Here is a 19,317-nt window from a genome sequence, read left to right on the forward strand (position 1 = left end):
CTGGTCGCGAACCAGGGACCCTCTGCACACATCTACATCTGCCTCCCACGAAGCATCGTTACCCATCGCTCCACAAAAGCCTCGGCCCTTGCAGAGCAAGGGGAACAACTACATCAAGGTCTCAGAGCGAGTGACGTCACCGATTGAAACGCTATTAGTGCACACCCCGCTAACTAGCTAGCCATTTCACATCGGTTACATATAGGCGGGGATGCGCATGATATAGGCGGGGATGCGCATGATGGAGGCATGATCTGATTTGCTGAAGGGAGGTTCGGGGAGGGCCTTGTAGCCTCCCCAGAAGGAAGAGTAACAATGGTCAAGCAGGATCCAGGCCAGAAGTCGAATTTCTGGTGGGTGACCGCCAATTTAGTGTCCAAAAGTTATTTTTGGCTGTAGGTAATAATACTAGATACGTTCTTATTTTAAATAATTTAAGAAATTGCACCCCAAAAAAAGCCAAATACTGCAAAGTAGCTGCAAAGTAGCTTGTAGCTAGAAACGTCTCGACCAGGTCTGTCGGCGCCACTGTCAAAAATCCAGATTGAGATAAATTGCCTGCATTGATGCGATACAGGTAAATAGTGCGGTAAGTTTTACTTTACTGGAGCCATGCAGTGTGCACAGAGTCAGCGATGCTGTTCTCAATGGTTACAGCTGTGATCAGCACACACACACTCACGCAGCACCCTGACAGAAAGAAGTTAACCCCTTCAAGGCCAGGGTATTTAGAGTTGGACTGGTTTCATCCACAGGCCCTAGACTGATAACATTCCTCTGCATCAGTGGTAGGCCTACAGCACACAGTTTAATTTTGAAAGTTTGAATGTGTTCAAAAGTTTAAATGCATGTAGAATCATAGAAAATATTGCTGAAAACCGACAGATCATTTTGGTACTGAGGCAGATCCTTTTTTAACTAGCTAAGCCGTTACCAGCCTGTTTTTGTATAACAATGCAAGTCTGCCTGTATTTCTACATGTGTGCAGAATGAAAACTTTGGTTTTGAGTTCAGTAAGTAAGTGATGAGCTTGTTGACAAGCTGTCCGGCAGATCAAAGGTTTCTTAGCAACCAGCGTTCGGGGTGACGGAGGCCCCAGATTTAGTAGTTCATTGTTCTGCCTGTGCTGGTCAGTGTTGTAGCACAATTGTTCGTTTGGAAGAATGATAAATGTTCCTGCCAAAAGGAAGGGAAAAGAAAAGTGGGAGAGTGTCCCCCGTCAGTGGTCCGGGAACAAAGACCCCCTCAACATGGGACTACTTAAGATTCATGCAGCTCTGATCAGCGCTGTTGCTGCTGAACCCCCCCCCCCCCCCCATCCCATCTCATTTTTATCTGGCATGTTTTCCAGCAGCAAACAATTACATCAGCAGACATCCCAGTAAATATGTGCAATCTGATGGAAGGCAACTCCCCAAATATTAACAGCCTAGTAGCTAGAGGCCTTTGTAGGAAGATGGAACGTCTTGATTAGTTTGTCTACTAAATTCTATTACTTCCAGCATGACAGTCATTTTTTTTTAAATAAAATGTGAATCCTGTATAAATCTCTGAATCTACCACAGTATTAGAATAACCTTGAGTTCCAAGTAAACAACCTACCCCATTTGAAAAAATTCCATGTGCACATTGTTTCAGTTAGTCGAGAGTTTAGTCATATCTTAAACTGGTTGTGGAAGCAGTTTTTTTTAAACGATATGCTTCAAGTATTCCCAGATTGTAAATAAAGCCTTGCTGTTATGCACCATTCCCTCTGTTGTGATGTTTCTAAAGCCAGATTTGGGTTTTAATACTTGTAGACAGGGATTATTTCTGTTGAAACCCAAACCTTTGTAATCCACCCCAGTGCACATTGCAGATCAGAAACCAATAGTCCTCTGGTTACACCTCTTTGCAGATTGTGAACGCTGGGATTTCACCCAGTAATTTCTTTTGTTCTGTATAAAGAAATAGTTTTACTCAAGTGTTGGTTGGCTGCACCGATGGGGACAGAATCTAGGACAGAAACGCTTACGTAGATTACTCCAAATGTAGTTTACACAGCTAGGACTAGCTAGTTGCATGCGAGTACACAGATTTAAAACCTGATGGACCAGTCCTCCACCCGGCAAGGCCTAATCACCAAACAGTCAGATAAGAAACATCTGCTGAGCCAAAGTCGAACTCCTGAACTAGTCTGTATTGGATTGGGACAAAGCCTTTTCAATCTCTGTGAGCAAGGTTATCCAGCTCTTCTAAGCTGCTAAGAGCAGAGGTATCTGATGGGAGGAGAGTGGGAACTCAGTCGGTATACTCTTTAAAGCCTCAGACACACCAAGGATTTTGACTGCCGATAGATACTTAGAACCTCGGCCCAGAGTGTCGGCAAGTCAATTTTGTTGTTCAGATAGAACAGATCAACTGCCTTGAGCCTCTTTAAAAAAACTCCAGACCACAGGGTGGCAGTAGCTTAAGAAGGCCATGCTATGTTAGGCTTGTAGCAAGCTTCGCTAATGTTGATGCCAGCTAACTAGATAGCATTTGTAGTAGTAAGTGTTTGTTGATAACTAGCGTCACTAGCTAGCAACATTATATTATATTACAATGTATTTGTTTTTTAGTCAAAGAGCTGCCTGTAAGCTTCCAAGAGTCACTGGAGTAGTTATGCTGTGCTAACTGGCGAATGGCGACGCTAAAGTTAGCTAGCAAGTGAACTTGCAATGGCAGTAGGGCCTGTGGGATAAAGGAGAGGGGATGAAATTATTTCTTAGTCTTGCTAGATAGCTAGCTAAGTAAATCATTTAGTCTTGTGTGCATTGTGCTGTACTTACCACCCCATTCGTTTTAATATGAAGTGTGTGACTGCTTGGCCCAGAGCAAGCTAATGCCAGCTAGCCAGAAAGACTAGAACTTAATTGATACAGTGAAACATATTTGAAGGTAGGCCTTGAAATACATCCACAGGTACACCTCCAATTGATTCAAATTGTCAATTATCCCACCAGAAGCTTCTAAAGCCATGACATAATTTTCTGGAATTTCCCAAGCTGTTTAAAGGCACAGTCAACTTAGTGTATGTACATTTCTGACTCACTGGAATTGTGATACAGTGAAATAATCTGTCTGTAAACAATTGTATGAAAAATTGCACAAAGTAGATGTCCTAACCGACTTGCCAAAACTATATTTTAACAAGAAATTTGTGGAGTGTTTGAAAAATGAGTTTTAATGACTTCAACCTAAGTGTATGTAAACTTCGAACTTCAACTGTACATATATTACGACTTTTTTGTTTGTTTTGGTGTTTGGAAAGGGTTATTTCAGCTATAGCTGAGGTCTATGCTCCTTTTTGTTGGTGATTGGTCAACAGTAGCGTTGGGAATATGGACAAGTTTCTTCAATTAAGTGTTTGCTGTCATTCAACAAAAGAAGACTGCAGCTAGGTCCTACTGTCTGCAGTGCAGCTAGGTCCTACTGTCTGCAGTGCAGCTAGGTCCTACTGTCTGCAGTGCAGCTCGGTCCTACTGTCTGCAGTGCAGCTAGGTCCTACTGTCTGCAGTGCAGCTAGGTCCTACTGTCTGCAGTGCAGCTAGGTCCTACTGTCTGCAGTGCAGCTAGGTCCTACTGTCTGCAGTGCAGCTAGGTCCTACTGTCTGCAGTGCAGCTAGGTCCTACTGTCTGCAGTGCAGCTAGGTCCTACTGTCTGCAGTGCAGCTCGGTCCTACTGTCTGCAGTGCAGCTCGGTCCTACTGTCTGCAGTGCAGCTCGGTCCTACTGTCTGCAGTGCAGCTCGGTCCTACTTTCTGCAGTGCAGCTCGGTCCTACTGTCTGCAGTGCAGCTAGGTCCTACTGTCTGCAGTGCAGCTAGGTCCTACTGTCTGCAGTGCAGCTCGGTCCTACTGTCTGCAGTGCAGCTCGGTCCTACTGTCTGCAGTGCAGCTAGGTCCTACTGTCTGCAGTGCAGCTAGGTCCTACTGTCTGCAGTGCAGCTAGGTCCTACTGTCTGCAGTGCAGCTAGGTCCTACTGTCTGCAGTGCAGCTCGGTCCTACTGTCTGCAGTGCAGCTCGGTCCTACTGTCTGCAGTGCAGCTCGGTCCTACTGTCTGCAGTGCAGCTAGGTCCTACTGTCTGCAGTGCAGCTCGGTCCTACTGTCTGCAGTGCAGCTAGGTCCTACTGTCTGCAGTGCAGCTCGGTCCTACTGTCTGCAGTGCAGCTCGGTCCTACTGTCTGCAGTGCAGCTCGGTCCTACTGTCTGCAGTGCAGCTCGGTCCTACTGTCTGCAGTGCAGCTCGGTCCTGCTGTCTGCAGTGCAGCTAGGTCCTGCTGTCTGCAGTGCAGCTAGGTCCTGCTGTCTGCAGTGCAGCTAGGTCCTGCTGTCTGCAGTGCAGCTAGGTCCTGCTGTCTGCAGTGCAGCTAGGTCCTGCTGTCTGCAGCGCAGCTAGGTCCTGCTGTCTGCAGCGCAGCTAGGTCCTGCTGTCTGCAGCGCAGCTAGGTCCTGCTGTCTGCAGCGCAGCTAGGTCTTGCTGTCTGCAGCGCAGCTAGGTCTTGCTGTCTGCAGCGCAGCTAGGTCCTGCTGTCTGCAGCGCAGCTAGGTCCTGCTGTCTGCAGCGCAGCTAGGTCCTACTGTCTGCAGCGCAGCTAGGTCCTACTGTCTGCAGCGCAGCTAGGTCCTACTGTCTGCAGCGCAGCTAGGTCCTACTGTCTGCAGCGCAGCTAGGTCCTACTGTCTGCAGCGCAGCTAGGTCCTACTGTCTGCAGCGCAGCTAGGTCCTGCTGTCTGCAGCGCAGCTAGGTCCTGCTGTCTGCAGCGCAGCTAGGTCCTGCTGTCTGCAGCGCAGCTAGGTCCTGCTGTCTGCAGCGCAGCTAGGTCCTGCTGTCTGCAGCGCAGCTCGGTCCTACTGTCTGCAGCGCAGCTCGGTCCTACTGTCTGCAGCGCAGCTCGGTCCTACTGTCTGCAGCGCAGCTCGGTCCTACTGTCTGCAGCGCAGCTAGGTCCTGCTGTCTGCAGCGCAGCTCGGTCCTGCTGTCTGCAGCGCAGCTCGGTCCTGCTGTCTGCAGCGCAGCTCGGTCCTGCTGTCTGCAGCGCAGCTCGGTCCTGCTGTCTGCAGCGCAGCTCGGTCCTGCTGTCTGCAGCGCAGCTCGGTCCTGCTGTCTGCAGCGCAGCTAGGTCCTGCTGTCTGCAGCGCAGCTCGGTCCTGCTGTCTGCAGCGCAGCTCGGTCCTGCTGTCTGCAGCGCAGCTCGGTCCTGCTGTCTGCAGCGCAGCTAAGTCCTGCTGTCTGCAGCGCAGCTAGGTCCTGCTGTCTGCAGCGCAGCTAGGTCCTGCTGTCTGCAGCGCAGCTCGGTCCTGCTGTCTGCAGCGCAGCTCGGTCCTGCTGTCTGCAGCGCAGCTCGGTCCTGCTGTCTGCAGCGCAGCTCGGTCCTGCTGTCTGCAGCGCAGCTCGGTCCTGCTGTCTGCAGCGCAGCTCGGTCCTGCTGTCTGCAGCGCAGCTCGGTCCTGCTGTCTGCAGCGCAGCTCGGTCCTGCTGTCTGCAGCGCAGCTCGGTCCTGCTGTCTGCAGCGCAGCTCGGTCCTGCTGTCTGCAGCGCAGCTCGGTCCTGCTGTCTGCAGCGCAGCTCGGTCCTGCTGTCTGCAGCGCAGCTCGGTCCTGCTGTCTGCAGCGCAGCTCGGTCCTGCTGTCTGCAGCGCAGCTCGGTCCTGCTGTCTGCAGCGCAGCTCGGTCCTGCTGTCTGCAGCGCAGCTCGGTCCTGCTGTCTGCAGCGCAGCTCGGTCCTGCTGTCTGCAGCGCAGCTCGGTCCTGCTGTCTGCAGTGCATTAGTCGTTTTCATGCACATTGTTTTTCACTTGAAGTACTGCACCAAACATCTTAGCTAGATTGCGCAACTAAGACCTCTGCAAAAACGGCAATGAATAACAGATTTCTTGATTTATCTTTGATTAATTCAGACTATTTTGAGGATGTGTTACTGGCTATGTTGCTATAGTGGCTCTAAGGACAAACAGTAATATTGTTGTTTTTTACTCATTTTTCAGCCGAAGTCCTTTAGGGAGAATGACGTTTGCTTCGCCTAGCCGAGTTCTGCTAGGAGCAAACCAAACCTATGAGGACGCCAACTCACCCACAGTCTCTTTCTCTCCCCCCCTTCCTCTTCTCTGTCAACCCCCATTCTCTCTCCGTGGCTTGTACCCGCCCCTCTTTTCTCTTTCTCCCCTCCCCCACTCTTCAGCATGTTGACAGGGCTGTCAGGGGAGTGTGGATGTTGGTAGGTTGTGTCCCAAACGGCCCTGGTCAAAAATAGTGCGCTATATAGGGAATGGTGTGCCATTTGGGACTGAACCCTTTGCATGACAGCACAGATGAGAATGTGGAGCAGGCCGGGGTGGAGGGTATTGGTGATATCTTTACTGGAAAGACCACATGGCCAGGGTATGAGTGGCGTTCCCCAGTCGGTCTCAGCTAGTCCACCATGCGTGTGAAGTGTATTCATATCAGTGTCAGGGGAAAGTCAGAGCCACAGCTACATATAGAGAGAAAGAGGCCAAGGCTCAGGAGTTGAGAAAGAGGCCAAGGCCCAGCCTGCTGCTGTCTGAGATGCTTCGAGGTTCGTCTGAGTGTGACTCGGGAGTTAATATGACCATGTGTTCCACTCTCTCTTATACGGCAGGCTCAGAGATTCATCAAGGCATAGACTGACTACATCTACAGACTATATCCATCAGACTACCTACTGGAGATCTGAACTTTACCTCCCTATTTATTTAATTAGGCAAGTCAGTTAACACATTTTTATTTACAATGACGGCCTACCAAAAGGCCTCCTGCAGGGACGGGGGCTGGGATTTAAAAATAATATAAAAATATAGGACAAAACACACATCACGACAAGAGACACCAACACTACATAAAGAGAGACCTAAGACAACACATGACACCATGGCAGCATGGTAGCAACACATGACGACAACAACATGGTAGCAACACAACATGGTAGAAGCACAAAATATGGTACAAACATTATTGGGTTATATTCAACAGCACAAAGGCCAAGAAGGTAGAGACAACAATACTTCACGCGAAGCAGCCACAACTGTCAGTAAGAGTGTCCATGATTGAGTCTTTGAATGAAGAGATGGAGATAAAACTGTCCAGTTCGAGTGTTTTTTGCAGCTCGTTCCAGTCGCTAGCTGCAGCGAACTGAAAAGACGAGCGACCCAGAGATGTGTGTGTGCTTTGAGGACCTTTAACAGAATGTGACTGGCAGAACGGGTGTTGTATATGGAGGGTGAGGGCTGCAGTAGGTATCTCAGATAGTGGGGAGTGAGGCCTAAGAGGGTTTTATAAATACGCATCAACCAGTGGGTCTTGCGACGGGTATACAGAGATTACCAGTTTACAGAGGAGTATAGAGTGCAGTGATGTGAAATGGCGCCTCTTATTCAGCATCACTCACCAGTTAGAGATGTGGACCCCGTGACACCCCGACTTCCTCGGGTCTGTCTGCCGTGTCACCAGGGCGGGGCAGGGGTCTATGGGTCCGGTCAGTCAACGCTCAATTGAGATGTGTCTGGAGCCGGTGCCACGTTTTGCGGGAGTCAAGTGAAGCCTGTTCCCTCAGTATGTAGTGGAGGATGTGACCCCTAACCTATAGCTCATCAATTTGGTGCACTGTCATCACCTCACAAACTATTGATGTGAGCATTGAGAGGCAGGAGGAGCCACAGTTGAGATGTGATCATGGGGGTGAGGGAGTGGGACACAGTACAGGGCGATACCTTATTTGGGGTGTTGCTGTCTTTGTTGTGACGGTTTGCTAAGGCCACAGGCTCGGCACGAAGGAAGGAAGGATGGATGGATATTCAAGGTATTGGTGTAAATAGTCCCAACGCTCTTGAAACCAAGATAATGTGTAAGTGATGACTATGTTAACTGAGACATGAGTTTCGATTAAAAAACATTGTCAAAGTTCAGTGGCGCATGCTACGCAATTTGAATATACACTGACAGGCTTTTGAATCACAAAGGAATTCCCCGGTAGCCTATCTCTGCAATGTATTGTGTGCCATATAGGCTATTTGAAATGGACAGGACAAAGAACATACAACTTAATTTTAAAAGCCATAAAAATTGTATGTTTTTATTATATACATTGTATTCTATTGTTTTTATGTGCCCAATGCTCTGCATGACTTGATACATTGTCCTTTTGTTTTGTACAGAAACTCATCCAAAAAATGCTAATTAATTCAATGTTTGGGTTCAATTCTGTGACCTGATTTCAATTGTCTGGAAGATTGTATCTTATCATGGGATAATGATCTCGGTTGCATTGCCAGGGGCTGAGGGCCGTGCAGTACAATGGAAACCGTTCTTCTTTGAGTTTAATCTCATCAAATTTCTTTTCATTTAGCCTTTTAACCAGTATATAATATTTTGAGGTTAAGACATGTCTATTTCAAGAGACCTTTTAAATGATAATGCCAGTTAGTTTCCTTGTCATTTTTTATATTTTTTTTATTCGTGAGATTAACATCCACTTGCAAAAATATATGAATGTGTTCAGAGTTTGAGTTACAAAGATGGTAAGCTAATGTTGCTTCTAGCTTAATGTTTACACCGGAGTATTTTGTGGTTTTGAATCTAAACCATCAAAGGTTAAATCAATAGGCGAGCCCATTCATTTTTTTTATGACACTGGTTTTAATTATATATTTTGAGTTGAGTGCAGCAAGGTGCAGCAGTTCTCTTGAAGGGGAAAATGCATTCACTCTTTTGAAGTGCTTTAATTTTGCGTATGGGGGATTGGGAAGCATACACGGGGAAAGTGTTGTGAATGGAGGTTTGACAATCTGTCTGCAGAAATGAGTTCTACATTCTTTCGTCTCTTTTATTAATTCTGCTTCTATTGCAGCCAGAAAGAAACATTTTAAGATTTTGTGTGAATTATTTATTTGTTTGCTACTATTTCAGAGAATACATTTTTATTCAACAAACTATTGGACAACTTTCTGTGAAGCACATTCAGAATATTCTTTGTTTTCAAAATGGTAATGCCATTGACATTGATGTGCCATGGGAAAATATTTACGTCACGTCTGAGATTTGACAGCTGAAAAATAAATGGCTGTAATATGTTAAAGCATCAAACTCTCCCAGGAGATGTATATTTTATTTCTTGTTTATTTTAGTACGGTTTTTGTTCTTAGACCATTATAATAACATGTTCTCCAACATAACCAATTAGGTAGCCATAAGAGACTATACCATTAAAGATGCTGTCATGGGGTTAGAGGGATCTCAGTATGTTCTCAGGCTCTGAATAGAGCTTCCCCTGGCTGCTAATCACACAAAGCCTACAGCTGGTGGGAGTTGTAGGAAGAAATGCACACGGACATTTTCCCCTCGGACTCTTGTAAGGGTGGATAATGTTATTACTCTAATGTAAAGATTCAGAATTCAGATTCAGCTGTCCTTTCTAGTCTGTAGTGTTCTGTTCGTCCTATACAAAGAGTATCTTTATTGTGTATGGTTATTAGCTTGGTTCCAGATCTGTTTTGTGCGGTCTTTCCAACGCCTATAGTCTGTCATGCCAAACACAAACTGATCTGGGACCAGGCTATATGATTATATCCTTTAGTAATGAAAAGTCACTAAAACTACAAACACAGCAGGCAACCAACATGTAATGTCACAGAATTATTATATGTTCCCCTGAATCCTCTCAATGTCGTACAGTCTGCTACTGTGTTTTGAGTTAATGATCAAACTACTCTGTAGTCCTGGGCAGTGTATTGTGTTATGGATTATGTTTTTTTTCATATGCTGGCTGTTATTGTGTGTGTATATATGGTATATGTATTACTCTACATGTTCTGGGGATGTATTGTACAGTCTTCCCATCCCTTCTATCCTGACAGGCTTCTTTACATCACACAGAGATACCTACAGTACTGCATCATTATAACTGTCATCTCTCATCTTCTCTCTCTCCTATAGCTTGAGAATTGTGTAATTCTCTCAGAAGGAGCCTCTCGTCTAGTAGAGCCGACTCGTTGAGGAGCCACAGGTCAGGACAAACCTCGTGTGGGCTTGCATGTTGCAACAAAAATGCTGCATGCTTCTAAAGCCTCCAAATGCTGCACAGCTTCTCTCTTATGGTCCGCATGATCTGAAAAACACCTGGGTGATTTTATAGAACCTCCCTTTTAATTTTGGAATTGTTTATTTTTGTGATCCTAATTGATCTATCCTTATAATCCAAGTTATTGTTCCATTATCTTTTGTCCAAATTAGTTAATTAAGATGTTATTTCCTCCCAAACCGCCTCTAAAGCTTTGTCCCCCTCTGCCTTGGGAGCTTCCATGGGCCCCCCCCCCTGTATGTTGCTTGAAATGGGCTTGATGTGTCTGTCCGCTCTGCTGTGGTGTAACTTGTGTTTATTACCTGTTGATTTCTGACTTGTTTTCTCTTGATTTCGATAATTTTAGCATGTGACATTTCTGCAATGGTGTGTTTTCTTCAGTGTTTCGTGTTTTTTTTAAAGTATTTGGCTCAATTGGAACCTGACCTCATAAGCAGGACTACGCCACCTACCTAGAAAGTAGCTGATTTAACAGGGGAGTCAGAGACCCTAGACGTTTTCTTAGCAGTAGCCCTTTCCACTTGAAAATGGCAGATTGTGCCATTGATCAGCACCAAAATTGGAGGCTGTACAGTAACATGCTTTACGCAACGTCAGAGCTCAGGTTCTCCGCTTCACAGGATGATGGAAACATTCGGTTAGTTATTTTTTTATTAAAACAAAACCGCTATTTATTAAATACGAATACCGAATTTGTTTTTGGGTGGATTCCGCGACAGTTAGGTTTTAACAACTAGGACCGCTATTTCTTGGCCCGGCAATCCTGCTTAACAGACAGGTTGGAGACACACTAAGCTGCTAGCCATCAAGCTAACGAATTTGGTACCAGATGAGTTTTGCAATGGAGACCTCTTTGTCTGGAGAGGTAAATTTAATGGTTCCAGCACTGTAGGAGCTGTATCTACTACGCTTTGTTTCGGGACAAAACGGATCACTCAGAGTTCCAATGCGATAATTGTTTGCTTGCTGAGGAGTATAGTCTTGAGGTGGCTTCCTTGATCACGCAGGTCGCCAGCCTATGTAAGAAACTGGGGGAAACGCAGAGTGGAATGTTTACATGTTCTATGCCGGTTGCAGGACGGCGTTCGCGCTTGTTGGATGCATCTCCGCCTTGTCGTTATCCGACTGGCTGGTGTTGCCCGGAGCTCCCCTAACTGATAGCCGGGGAAGCCGAAATACAGCGGCCTCCAACAACGCAGTCTACACTCCCAACGAGCGGCCAGGAGCGGATACAAACAATGAATAGTTTGGCCATCCTGGAGCCTGATCTTCCTGCACCTTCGTCACTGGGGGTGCCTGTGTCTGCGGCCGCGGTGCCTGCTACTACGATTTCGACGTCGGCAACCTTCCGTCCCTGTTCTGGATCAATCGGGGCTTCTCCTTCTGTCGGGAGCAACGTGCTCAAGTTATCCTGCCTCTTGCCCGTCAATAAAGGGTTCTCTGAAGCCTGGGAGTAGACAGATTTCCTTATCCTTCTCGCTAGCTGTGATTTTGGGCGGCTCCATGGTAAGAAATGTGACCGTTCTTGGTGCAAAATGTCCTGTCCCGGAGCTCGAGTAAATTACATTACTAAGCTGCTCCCGAATGCACTACTCCAGGACATGGACATCAATGCTATCGTAGTCCATGTGGGTTTTAATGACATTATAAAGGGCAGCTCTGAACAGTTGAAACTGGATTTCGAAGAGCTGACTGTCTCTGATAGACACTAATATAAGACCCATCATATCTGGCCCTGTGCCCTCAATGCAGCTCAATGTGTATAACTTTTGTTGACAATTTCGATACATTTTTGAAACAAAACACGTTTTATAAGGAGGATGGGATCCACCCAAATCATTTGGGTTCCTGGATCGTTTCACACCATTATAAGGCTGCGTTGAGAAAATTACTTATCAATGACCCAAGCCCAGCTCAGTTAATTCCTACCATTGTGACGCGGAGTTGTCATAATGCTTCAGAAAATGGACATTACACCAGGGGCGTTGGTAGACACAATGTAAGTAACACAATTTATGTCCCTTTAACTGCCCTGAATGCCTCTGCTGATCCTACAGCTATTGTATGCAGTAATCATGTGCCAATGAACCAAATGTATACTGTTACCACTAATGCGGTGTGCCCTAGTAGGAAGTCCACTGGGTGCAGCTCACCCTTCACTAACATAAATAACATGAGCATATCTACTTCTGCTAAGCTTCCCAGTAAAGCAATGAAAACAAGTAAGTATCCCAGAAGAAAATTGCCCAAAATAGGCCACGTTAACATATGTTACTGAAGAAACAAAGTTCATGAAATCTAGTAACAAATGACATTCATGTCCTGACTATCTCTGAAACTCACTTAGATAATACCTTTTGATACAGTGGCAGCAATGGAAGTTTATAACATTTACAGAAAATATTGAAATGCTAATGGTGGAGGTGTTGCTGTTTTTAAATTCAGAACCACAGATCTCATGTTAAATACTGTTGAAGTAATTTGGCTACAAGTTCATCTGCCTCACCTAAAGCCCATTCTGGTGGGAAGCTCCTATAGACAACCAACTCCTAAGTCAGCACAACCGATTGGCAAACATATTGCAAATTGAGAAATAATGTGCCTAAACTGAATACAAATAAGAAACCACAATATGAAACAAAGATGAATGATAGTAATAAGCTTTGGAACACCTTAAATTAAATTTTTGGAGAGAAAAAAAGGCAAACTCCATTGAATCAGATGGCTCATTCATCACAAAACCAACTGATATTACTAACTACTTCATTGGCAAGATTAGCGAACTTAAGCATTACATGCCAGCAACAAACACTGACACAGCACATCCAAGTATATCTGACCAAATTATGAGAGACGAGCATTTACATTTTGAATTCTGTAAAGTGAGTGTGGAAGAGGTGAAAAAATTGTCTTATCAGCAATGACAAGCCACCGGGGTCTGACAACTTGGATGGAAAATTACTGAGGATAGTAGGGGATGATATTGCCACTCCTATTTACCATATTTTCAATTTAAGCCTTCTTAGAAAGTGTGTGCCCCCAGGATTGGAGAGACGCAAAAGTCATTCTGCTACCTAAGAATAGTAAAGCCCCCTTTACTGGCTCAAATAGCTGATGAATCAGCCAGTTACCAATCCTTCGTAAACTTTTGGAAAAAATGGTGTTTGACCAGATACAATGCAATTTCACAGTAAACACTTTTAGCTTGCTTAAAGGGAAGGACAGTCAACAAGCACAGCACTTACACAAATGACTGATTGGCTGAGATAAATTGATCATAAAAAGATTGTGGGGGCTGTTTTGTTAGACTTCAGTGCGGCTTTTGACATTATCAATCATAGTCTGCTGCTTGAAACTTGTGCCATGGCTCTAACTTCTTGCCGCACGGATCCCTTATACGGGATCATTTTCGTAAACAACCGCTGAATTACAGAGCGCCAAATTCAAAAATAATACTAAAAATATTTATAATCATGGAATCACAAGTGAAATATACCAAAACACAGCGTAACTTGTTAATCCACCTATCGTGTCAGATTTTGAAAATATGCTTTACAGCGAAAGCAATCCACGCGTTTTTGAGTGTATCAATCACTGCTAGAACAGCTAGCCTTAAATTAGCTTGGTCACGAAAGTCAGAAAAGCAATAAAATTAATCGCTTCCCTTTGATAATCTTCGGATGTTTGCACTCACGAGACTCCCAGTTACACAATAAATGTTATTTTTGTTCGATAAAGATTAGTTTTATAACCAAAAACCGCCATTTGGTTTGCGCGTTATGTTCAGAAAACCACAAGCTCGTTCCGGTACTGAAGGGCAGACAAATTCCAAAAAGTATCCGTAATGTTTGTAGAAACATGTTCAAAGGTTTTTTATAATCAATCCTCAGGTTGTTTTTAACATACATAATCGATCATATTTCAACCGGACGGTAAACTGTTCAATACTACAGAGAAAGACAATGTTGAGCCACATCTCTCCTGCGCAGGAACTAATCAAAGGACACCTGACGCGTTTTGATAAATCTCGCTCATTTTTCAAAATAAAAGCTTGAAACTATGTCTAAAGCCTGGTCACAGCCTGAGGAAGCCATTGGAAAAGGAATCTGGTTGATACCCCTTTAAATGGAGGGGCAAGCAATGGAACAGGGATAAAAAAAAAAAATGCACTTCCGGGTTGGAGTTCCTCATGTTTTCGCCTGCAAAATCAGTTCTGTTATACTCAGACAATATTTTGACAGTTTTGGAAACTTTGTGTTTTCTATCCTAATCTGTCAATGATATGCATATTCTAATATCTGAGCCTGAGAAATAGTCCGTTTACCTTGGGAACGTTATTTTTCCAAACATTAAAATTCTGCCCCCTAGCTGAAAGAAGTTAAACCCCCTGTTATATTGTGGATAAAGAATTGCCTGTCTAACAGAACAGAGGCTGTTCTTTAATGGAATCCTCTCCAGCATAATCCAGGTAGAATCAGGAATTCCCCAGGGCAGCTGTCTAGGCCCCTTACTTTTTTCAATCTTTACTAATGACATGCCACTGGCTTTGAGTATAGTTTCAGAGTGGGTGGCAAGGAATAAGTTAGTCCTAAATATTTCTAAAACTAGAAGCATTGTATTTGGGACAAATCATTTACTTAAACCTCAACTAAATCTTGTAATAAATAATGTGGAAATTGAGCAAGTTGAGGTGACTAAACAGCTTGGAGTAACTCTGGATTGTAAACTGTCATGGTCAAAACATTGATACAACAGTAGCTAAGATTGGGAGAAGTCTGTCCATAAAAAAAGTGATGCTCTACCTTCTTAACAGCACTATCAACAAGGCAGGTCCTACAGGCCCTGGTTTTGTTGCACCTGGACTACTGTTCAGTCATGTGGTCAGGTGCCACAAAAAATGGATTTAGGAAAATAGCAATAGGCTCAGAACAGGGCAGCATGGCTGGCCCTTGGATGTACACAGAGAAGTAACATTAATAATATCCATGTCAATCTCTCCTGGCTCAAAGTGGAGGAGAGATTGACTTCCTCACTACTTGTATATATGAGGGGTATTGACATGTTGAATGCACTGAGCTGCCTGTTTGAACTACTGGCGCACAACTCAGACATCCATGCATACCCCACAAGACCAGAGGTCTCTTCAGTCTAAGTCCAGAACAGACTATGGGAGGTGCACAGTACTAAATAGTCATGACTAAATGGAACTCTATTCCACATCAAGTAACTGATGCAAGCACTAAAATTTGATATAACAAAAAGATTATGGAACAGCGGGGACTGTGAAGCAACACAAACATTGACACAGACTCATGCATACATATGCACTATACACACACGTACACATGGATTTTGTACTGTAGATATGTAGTAGTGGAGTAGGGGCTTGAGGGCACAGTGTGTTGTGAAATCTGTGACTGTATTGTAATGTTTCGAAAATTGTATAAGCTGCCTTAATTTTGCTGGACCCCAGGCAGAGTAGCTGCTGCTTTGGAAGCAGCTAATGGGGATCCATAAACAAATACAGTGCTGGATAGGTTTTGATCAATAATAATCAATGTTAATGATCGCTATGTTAGATCCAGTTACAAGATGACCTACACCCTGGGTTGTCCTAAAACGAACGAGCCTATGTTTGTCATATTGTGAAGGAAATTTGCAGCGGAACAGACACCATTCTATGCGCACCAAAATTACAATCTGTCTGAAGTGCCCTTTGAAGGCTAAACACTAAGATCATATTTGATAACTTTGCTAGTCATTTAATAAGCTTTAAAGTTATGGTGTTTTGGATTGTGTAAACAATAGAAATTGTGTGGTGGTGGGGACACAGTGTTCCAAACAACTATTGTGCTTGCTTCAGTTCCTCAATGGCAAAGGTAGGATACCCCCAAAAAGCAGATAGATATCTATCTCAGGGAAAAAAAGAAACGGACCTTTTTCAGGAACCTGTCTTTCAAAGATAATTTGTAAAAATCCAAATAACTTCACAAATCTTCATTGTAAAGGGTTTAAACACTGTTTCCCATGCAAGTACAATGAACCATAAACAATTAATGAACATGCACCTGTGGAACGGTCGTTAAGACACTAACAGCTTACAGACGGTAGGCAATTAAGGTCACTGTTATGAAATCTTACGACACTAAAGAGGCCTTTCGACTGACTCTGGAAAACACCAAAAGAAAGATGCCACGGGTCCCTGCTCATCTGTGTGAACATGCCTTAGGCATGCTGCAAGGAGGCATGAGGACTGCAGATGTGGCCAGGGCAATAAATTGCAATGTTTTTACTGTAAGACGCCTAAGACAGCGCTACAGGGAGACAGGACGGACAGCTGATCGTCCTCGCAGTGGTAGACCACGTATAACAACACCTGCACAGGATCGTTACATCCGAACATCACACCTGCGGGACAGGTACAGGATGGCAACAACTGCTCGAGTTATACCAAGAATGCACAATCCCTCCATCAGTGCTCAGATTGTCCGCAATAGGCTGAGAGAGGCTGGACTGGGGGCTTGTAGGCCTGTTGTAAGGCAGGTCCTTACCAGACATCACCGGCAACAACGTCGCCTATGGGCACAAACCCACTTTCGCTGGACCAGACAGGACTGGCAAAAAGTGCTCTTCAATGACGAGTCCTGGTTTTGTCTCACCAGGGGTGATGGTCAGATTCATGTTTATCGTCGAAGGAATGAGCGTTACACCGAGGCCTGTACTCTGGCGTGGGATCGATTTGGAGGTGGAGGGTCCGTAATGGTCTGGGGCGGTGTGTCACAGCATCATCGGACTGAGCTTGTTGTCATTGCAGGCAATCTCAGCGCTGTGCGTTACAGGGAAGACATCCTCCTCCCTCATGTGGTACCCTTCCTGCAGGCTCATCCTGACATGACCCTCCAGCATGACAATGCCACCAGCCATACTGCTCGTTCTGTGCGTGATTTCCTGCAAGACAGGAATGTCAGTGTTCTGCCATGGTCAGCGAAGAGCCCTAATCTCAATCCCAATCCTGTTGGATCGGCGGGTGAGGGTTAGGGCCATTCCCCCCAACCCTCACCCAGTTGCAGTATAGCTAACAGCCTAGCCAGCACACTACAGTTGTAGTATAGCTAGCAGCCTAGCCAGCACACTACAGTTGCAGTATAGCTAGCAGCCTAGCCAGCATGCTACAGTTACACTATAGCTAGCAGCCTAGCCAGCATGCTACAGTTGTAGTATAGCTAGCAGCCTACCAGCACGCTACAGTTGTAGTATAGCTAGCAGCCTACCCAGCACGCTACAGTTGTTGTATAGCTAGCAGCCTACCCAGCACGCTACAGTTGTAGAATAGCTAGCAGCCTACCCAGCACGCTACAGTTGTAGAATAGTTAGCAGCCTAGCCAGCACGCTACAGTTGTAGAATAGTTAGCAGCCCAGCCAGCATGCTACAGTTACACTATAACTAGCAGCCTAGCCAGCACGCTACAGTTGCAGTATAGCTAGCAGCCTAGCCAGCACGCTACAGTTGTAGAATAGCTAGCAGCCTACCCAGCACGCTACAGTTGTAGAATAGGTAGCAGCCTAGCCAGCATGCTACAGTTGCAGTATAGCTAGCAGCCTAGCCAGCACGCTACAGTTGTAGAATAACTAGCAGCCTAGCCAGCATGCTACAGTTACACTATAACTAGCAGCCTAGCCAGCACGCTACAGTTGCAGTATAGCTAACAGCCTAGCCAGCACACTACAGTTGTAGTATAGCTAGCAGCCTAGCCAGCACACTACAGTTGCAGTATAGCTAGCAGCCTAGCCAGCATGCTACAGTTACACTATAGCTAGCAGCCTACCCAGCACGCTACAGTTGTAGAATAGCTAGCAGCCTAGCCAGCATGCTACAGTTGCAGTATAGCTAGCAGCCTAGCCAGCACGCTACAGTTGTAGAATAGCTAGCAGCCTACCCAGCACGCTACAGTTGTAGAATAGCTAGCAGCCTAGCCAGCATGCTACAGTTACACTATAACTAGCAGCCTAGCCAGCACGCTACAGTTGCAGTATAGCTAGCAGCCTAGCCAGCACGCTACAGTTGTAGAATAGCTAGCAGCCTACCCAGCACGCTACAGTTGTAGAATAGCTAGCAGCCTAGCCAGCATGCTACAGTTGCAGTATAGCTAGCAGCCTAGCCAGCACGCTACAGTTGTAGAATAACTAGCAGCCTAGCCAGCATGCTACAGTTACACTATAACTAGCAGCCTAGCCAGCACGCTACAGTTGCAGTATAGCTAACAGCCTAGCCAGCACACTACAGTTGCAGTATAGCTAGCAGCCTAGCCAGCATGCTACAGTTGCAGTATAGCTAACAGCCTAGCCAGCACAGTTACAGTATTCTTTGAACGTTCCTCAGCACACCATAGATTGCCAAGTTAGATTGGCAGTGTGAGTCGGAGGAATGTTTTTGTTTTATTTGTCTTCCTTGAAAGTGGGGAAATTAGTATTTCCCCCCCCCCCATGTGAGCCAAGTTCAGGAGGACAGGCTGGATGTGTTCTGAGAGCAGTGGGTGCTGGTAGTTTCACAGCAGAGGACTCCTAAAGAGGTTTTGTCTCTTGGAAAACTAAATCGGACCATGAAATCAGTTGCTAAAGATGAGGAAAATAGAAAAGACAGTAAAAAAGGAAAAGAAAGAAGGTCTTAAAGAGCCTGGACCCAGTGGTGCAGCTCAGTGAGGGGGACTATAGGCCTTAAGGGTTTTCACCAGGGCTGTTTTTAGAGACATTACATGTTAAATTTGGTGAAAATTGTGACAGATGAAGATGCTATAGAAAGCCTTTTTATTTACTTTTTTTTTTAACTAGGCAAGTCAGTTAAGGAAAAATTCTTATTTTCAATGACTGCCCAGTGGGTTAACTGCCTTGTTCAGGGGCAGAACAACAGATTTTAACCTTGTCAGCTCGGTGATTCGATCTTGCAACCTTTCGGTTACTAGTCCAACGATCTAACCACTAGGCTACCTGCCATTTCTTGGGCATCCACAGGTAAACAGTGAGTAATTTAAAAGGTAGAATAATCTTTAGTTATCTGAAACCTACAGTAAATGCAGGCAATATCAATTTCACAATAGGCATCGAGAATTTAACAGCCAATATTGTTCTAATTCTGATGTGATCTATTTTTGTATATTAGCCAACAGTACTTGGGCATTTCTGCATTCTGGTGTTAGAGAAAG

General features: G+C 45.2%; 1 protein-coding gene across 7 annotated transcripts in view; it reads left to right on the forward strand.

Annotated features, from left to right (window-relative positions):
• sema4d (sema domain, immunoglobulin domain (Ig), transmembrane domain (TM) and short cytoplasmic domain, (semaphorin) 4D) overlaps positions 1-19,317 on the forward strand; it is a 75,288-nt gene that overhangs the window by 21,469 nt on the left and 34,502 nt on the right. For 2 of the 7 annotated variants that reach the window (XM_071341039.1, XM_071341049.1), the window contains one exon: positions 9,973-10,042. The exons of the other annotated variants lie outside the window; for them this stretch is intronic. The gene's annotated coding sequence lies outside the window, so the exon portion shown is untranslated. The remainder of the gene's footprint in view (positions 1-9,972; positions 10,043-19,317) is intronic. 7 annotated transcript variants of the gene reach the window in all.

The sequence above is a fragment of the Salvelinus alpinus genome, chromosome 1 (genome assembly GCF_045679555.1).
Source record: "Salvelinus alpinus chromosome 1, SLU_Salpinus.1, whole genome shotgun sequence".
In the NCBI taxonomy this organism is placed as follows: Eukaryota; Metazoa; Chordata; class Actinopteri; order Salmoniformes; family Salmonidae; genus Salvelinus; species Salvelinus alpinus.